The sequence below is a fragment of the Phalaenopsis equestris genome, unplaced genomic scaffold (genome assembly GCF_001263595.1).
Source record: "Phalaenopsis equestris unplaced genomic scaffold, ASM126359v1 Scaffold198954, whole genome shotgun sequence".
Taxonomy (NCBI): Eukaryota; Viridiplantae; Streptophyta; class Magnoliopsida; order Asparagales; family Orchidaceae; genus Phalaenopsis; species Phalaenopsis equestris.
The window spans coordinates 4,254-10,620 of record NW_018218850.1 but is presented as its reverse complement, the minus strand read 5'-3'; positions in this window follow the sequence as shown (position 1 = coordinate 10,620).

Below are 6,367 nucleotides of genomic sequence, written 5' to 3'. Positions count from 1 at the left end.
TCAGTTACCTCCTTTTCAGCCTTATCTACAATCAGAAGGAGGTCTCCAAAAGTGTTCCAGCTCCATTGCTTAAGAGCTTTGGCTACCTTCTTCTGATTAATCCAAAGGTTGATGAAGGGGTCAGGGGGAAGGTCCTTCTTCCAATGTTCTTTAATAATATTCAGAAGATTTAAGTGTTGAGACCACATATTCAGATATCTGAAAGAGCTTTTCTGGTTAGTCACCTTATTCCCTATAGTGATCAGTAAAGGCCTGTGGTCTGAGCCAGCTAGGCTTAGGTGGGTAATAGATGTCTGCAAGAACTTTTGGATCCAATTGTCATTGGAAAAAACTCTATCCAACCTTTCCCACAAGTCCTTCCTTCTCCAAGGTAAGGTAGGACCACTAAACCCCAGGTCAAATAACCCAGTTTTTTTGGATATTATCATTAAAGAATGATATATTGATGGGGTTGGGGGGTCTGCCTCCCTTCCTCTCAGCAAAAGAGGAAATGCAATTGAAGTCTCCTCCCACCAGTCAGGCCTTGTCAATTGAACCTTGGATGAGCTGCAAGGATTCCCATAGATCAATTCTAGCTGCTTTAGAACTGCCAGCATAGACAAAAGAAGCAAAAACTTCCATGTCCATAAAGTTGAGATTCATATGTAAGATTTGGGTATGGTTAAGTAAGATAGAGCACTTCATTTCTTTCCTACAAAAAACCTAAATTTTGTTGCTAATGTTAGTAAACAAATTGAATCCAGGGAAGACTTTAGCAATTTTCAACGTGTTGAGGTGAACTATAGGTTCCAAAACGGCAATACACCAAAGGATGGCACCATGGGTTCCAAAATGGCTATGCACCAAAGTTTATGCTTTTTATTTAGATATTTGAGTCTTTTTAAGGATAAGGGGTGGGCAATCATCCTAATGTTCCAGGACAGCAGATTAATTATGAGGAGGGGGAGAAGAGTAAGGTTGGGACCTAGACCTATTCCTCCCTCTTGTTTTGTTAGAACCCATTTTTATCTGATTGATATGAACCTCCAAACTCTGAAGCTCCTTTCCTTTTGCAAGCTCTTGTCCTTCTGATTTATAGTTCTTTTTTTTCTTAGCTTTCTAAATTTGCCAATCTGACTCTAGCTCTTTGTTCATAGCTTCTACCAGTTTCTGACTGGGGGATTCCACCACTAAATCCACCATTTGGTTCTTCAGATTTCTGGGAGATGGGAGGCAAGTATCTCCTCCCCCTCTTCAGCCTCTGGTTGGATCTCCAATTTCTTATCCTTTGTAGATATCTGGCCAGCAACTTTGCTACCATTTCTATCTATCTCTGCCACATAGGGTGAATCCTTTTGGGTGAGAGACTCATCGGTCCCTTTAGCAATCAAGGTCTTCTTTTGCACTTCTATATTTACAACTTCCTGGAGATTGATATTGGCATCCTCCAACTCCTGCTGAGGTTGTTGGTAAACCCTTATATTGGGGGGTTTCAACCTATAGCATCTCTCCCTATTATGTCCAAAAATTTTGCAATGTTGGCAATAATGTGGTCTTTGCTCCATGATTACTTCTTGCCAATACACCCTCTGAGTGTCCCCAATACAAATTCTCTAGACATCAGGAAGGGTAACATCCCTTTCCACTAAAATTCTTGCACTGGCTGGTCTGGCCTTATTAAAAGGAGTAGCATCAACCTTCAAAGGTGTGCCCAAGGTGCACCCAATATTGAACAATGCATTCAATTTAAATAGATACAAAGGCAGTTTAGGTAGCTTAAACCATAGAGGCACTGTGGGAGGTTCTTGTGATGGATCATAATTAGGTGACCATTTTAAAATTTTCACTTCTATTCCAGCTATGATGATGGATTGCTTTGCAATTCTTCTGGCATAGTCCTCTTCTTTAGTCAGCTGGATTAGGAGATGCCTATCATCCAGCAGCCCTAGCTTCCACTCTGAAATTTTCAGGGATTCAAAGTATTTTCTTACCAGTTCCATCTTTGGATGGCCCAAATTGAATTTACCAATTAGAGTGAATTGAACCTCCAAGTTTAGATCAGTAATCTCCTTTTCAGAGAAAATAGCAGCTGGTTCCCCATCTTTAGAACCCACAGGGTGAATGCAAGAGGCAGATCCTCTCCCAGCAGCAGTGTTATGAAATTCTTGAGGGAAGACTAGTAAATCAGGATCCAAAAAAGAGGAGGAGGGATTTCAAACCAACCCAGCATAGGTGGCTTTGCTCCATTGCAAATTAGTTTCCATATCAATACGGGTTGTCATGGTTCACCAGACCAGTACCCTCAAATCACAGAGTAAGGAAACTAGCAACTTCAACTACCCAAAGCAACAGTAAATGCTTCACTAAGGCAACAAAACCTCAGCTTCCCCAACAAGTCACAGAGAACACAAAGAAACAACAGAGATAGGCCCCGACCAACCACAAACTCCAGCTAAAAAGGAGTAAGGAGATAATCAGCTTCAGCTAACCAATGAAACAGTAAAAGCTTCACTAAATCAGCAAAAAGCCTCAGCTTCCCCCAACAAGGCCACAGAGAACAGTGCTGAAAATTCAAACCAAGCCAAATTAACCTCTTCAAGATCCAGCCAGCTCCTAAAACAATCTTCACAGCAACATCAGGCAGCTCCATTACGGCCGAAACCCTAGCAGAGCTCTGCAAGGTCCAACCGCCACCTCCATCATATATTTGTTATTCTATATATCGTCATATATATATATATATAGATATATACATATGACAGTTCTTATTTTTTCTTTGCTAGGGTTTGGATTCCATGGTTGCGCATCAATCTCTCAGCTCCATCTTATTGTGTTGTCAAACGATTATGTAGTGTGCTGGACCTCCTTTGTGGCCTTCCTTCTACTTCCTGCTGAGTGGATGTTTTTTTGTGAAGTTTTTGAGTTCTTCGGGCTCACCATTTTTTGAACATTTTTTGTTTTATTACTTTTCAATTTTTTGTTTTAAACAACCTGTTGGTTTCTTGCTTCTTTTTTTGTGATTTTCTGGACTGCTATGGATGTTTCTCTGTAACAAGTTGATCCCAACTATGTGGGGAAGACATATGCTGCGGCTGCCTCTCCCACAGGGTTGCTAGGGGATAAACTGGTTTTTCCTCAGTCTTCGCATGATGCAATGTCAGGAGTGGAGAAATGCTACTTATTTAAAAAGGGTGCTAAGAAGAGTGGAAAATTTGCTCTCTTTTTTTTTTGAAGGGAAAGTTGGTGGCCTATCCTATAGATGTAAATTTACACTCATTAGTAAATTTCAACTTGGGCACCATAAGATGGATCTCATAAGGAAAACCTTTGAAGATTTTAAGTTAACAGGTTTTTGGAAAGTGGGCTTATTTGATGGTAGGCATGTCATGATACATTTGGCTAATGAGGAAGATTATGCCCGGATCTTCTCTAAAATGTAATATAATATTGAGGGAAAGATTATGAAGCTGTTAAAATGGACCCCTGAGTTTGTCCCAGGGAAGGTTCTTCCTATCTTACCAATTTGGTTTAAATTGCCTGGATTGAAATTACATTTCTTTCACCACAAAGTGCTCTTCTCTATTTGTTACCTCTTGGGCAGACCATTAAAGCTGGATATCTCCACATTTAATCTGACAAGACCTTTAGTGGCAAGGATCCTAGTGGAAAGGGATGTTACACTTCCCCCTATTGATGAAATTTGGTTGGGCACTCAACACAATGGTTACGTACAACTAGTAAGTATGGAGAAAAAACCTTTATACTATTCACATTGTAAGATGTTTGATCATAATGACCAAAGATGCTTCAGACTTCATCCATCCCTAAGGACTGTTAAGCAGGCTTGGGTTTCAGTTGAGGCTAACCTATATATCCCTATTGTTGATGTAGAACCAACATTTGATCTGAATAATGTGTTTGATTCTCCCACTATTGAACCAGATGCCCCACCTTTGGTGGCTGATACTAATGTTCTAGCAGTAACTGAAATCGATCCCCCTAACTTTCATGGAGAAGCGACCCCAACCTTAGCTCTAAATATTGAAATTGAATTTGATTCTATTAATAATTTTATTTAGTTTGCCTTACCAGCTTTGGTGGCTGAACATCAGGATCTAGCTACATTTGAAGTTAATTCCCCAAACCAGAAGGAAGATGATGCACCTTCTCTAGCACTGAATCTTACCCAAGTGGAGATTGTTGTGGAGTAATTTGATCTGCCCAGCCATTCCAGACAGCCTTTACCCATCATTCCATTTGAGGAGATGCAACAACTGATGAAGGAAGATTGGCAGATATAAGAAACTAAGAAGAAAAAGAAGGGTCAGCTTGAGAAAAATAAATTGGAAGATACTTTGATTCTAGAGGCTGCGAGTTCTTACTCAACCAAGAGGGACTCTGTAACTAGGCTCATCAGGGGTAGGTCCAAGCCCTATCACCATGATTAATATCCTTTGCTGGAATATAAGGGGGATTGCCCACCCCATTCTTCTAAAAAGGCTTCAATTTCTCAATAGAAATACAAATTTTGGTGTATGTCTATTTTAGAACATATGGTTAATAAACATTCTTATAAGATCATCAAGTCTTTCCTTGGTTATCATTATTGGTATAATTGCAACAACAAAATTTGGTTCTTCTTCAAGAAGGAACTCCAATGTTAACTTCTGATCAACAATCCCCAGTTTCTTCACCTTTCTTTTGATATGGTAGTAAATACTAGTCTACTCACTATTTTCTATGCAGGCTGTCTTAAACAGGATAGAGAGGATCTGTGGTTCAACTTGAAGTCTCTCAGTTCTAATATTACCTCCAACTAGCTGATTGGAGGAGATTTCAACAGTATTGCTTCTCCTTTTGAAAAAAAAGGGGGAGGGCTCCTAAACTCAACCTCATGAACCAGTTTAATAACAACATACAACCTGCTGACCTCTTTGATTTGGGCTTTCTTGTCCCTCAATTCAGATGGAGAAGGGGAAAAACTTGGGAGAGGTTAGAAAGATTCTTAGTTAATGACCAGTGGTATCAGTCTTAAATGTACACCACTGTTACTCACCTTACGTTTGTTGGGTTTGATCACAGACCCCTTTTAATCTTCATTAAAGCTTCTAAATGTACTTGCCCCAAGCCCTTCAAATTTTTAAATATGTGGTCTAGCCACCCTAATTTTCTCTACATCATTTATGTTAATTGGAACAATATTTTACACCCTTACCCCCTTATCAAATTATGGCTTCTACATAAAAAGGTTAGCAAGGTTCTGAAACATTGGAATTAGGAATCTTTTGGCGACGTATACAAGATGGTGGAGGAGTCTGAGCTAATTCCATCCTAGTTGGAGAATTCTGCTACAGTGGATGAGGCTGCTCTTTTTGCTGCCAATAAAAAAGTTCTCTCAATCATTGCTTATTTTGAGAATTTCCTCAAACGAAAAACTGCTATTAGCAAATTCATGGATGGAGATAAAAATACAAGGTATTATCATGCCTGTATAAAATATATGAGGAAATGTAATATAATTCACAACAATGTTAATTCCCTGGGTGTAAGACTGTATGATGATATCCAAATTGCCAATGATGCCATGGAATGTTTCCAAGAGATTTTGACAGTTGTCTCTCCTCATAAAGTCCAAGTAGATGCATCTTTGTTTATGGAGGATGTGGAGTTTGTTAAGACTCTTAATCTTACTGACCCCCCCCCCCCCCCACCGAAGAGGAAATTTGGTCTGCCATTAATTCCATAAAGCCTACTAAAACTGTTGGACCTGATGGGTTCTCCTCTAAATTTTATAAGAAGAGCTGGGGCATCATCAAATTTGATATGATTAAGGAAATACAAGCTTCCTATGGTGGACATCAACTCCATAAGTACTTTTCAGCATCTAAGATTGACTTGATTCCTAAATCAATAGAGAAATCACACTAGAAACACATCAAACCCCTCTCCCTTACTACTATTTTCAGGAAAATCAACAAAAAAATTTTGGTGGAAAGATTAAAGGCCCATCTTCCTTATACCTTATCTCTTCAAGATCATTTAATTGTAACAATATTTTCTCAATAGTATCTTTTAAATTATAATTGAACTCTTTAATAGCCCAATATACTTTATGCTCAAGTTCAACTGGTAGGTGACAAGCTTTCCCAAATATTAGCCTATATGAGGACATTCTTATAGGAGTTCTATATGCAGTCCAATAAGCCCGCAAAGCATAGTCAAGTTTGACTGACCAATTCATTTTTTTTGGATTCACATATTTTTCCATAATTCTTTTAAATTCCTGATTGGATAATTCAGCCAAACCACTTGTCTGAGGATGATAAGTAGTAGCAATCCTATGATTTATATGATTGTTTTTTAATAACTTCTCTATAATGGCATTCCT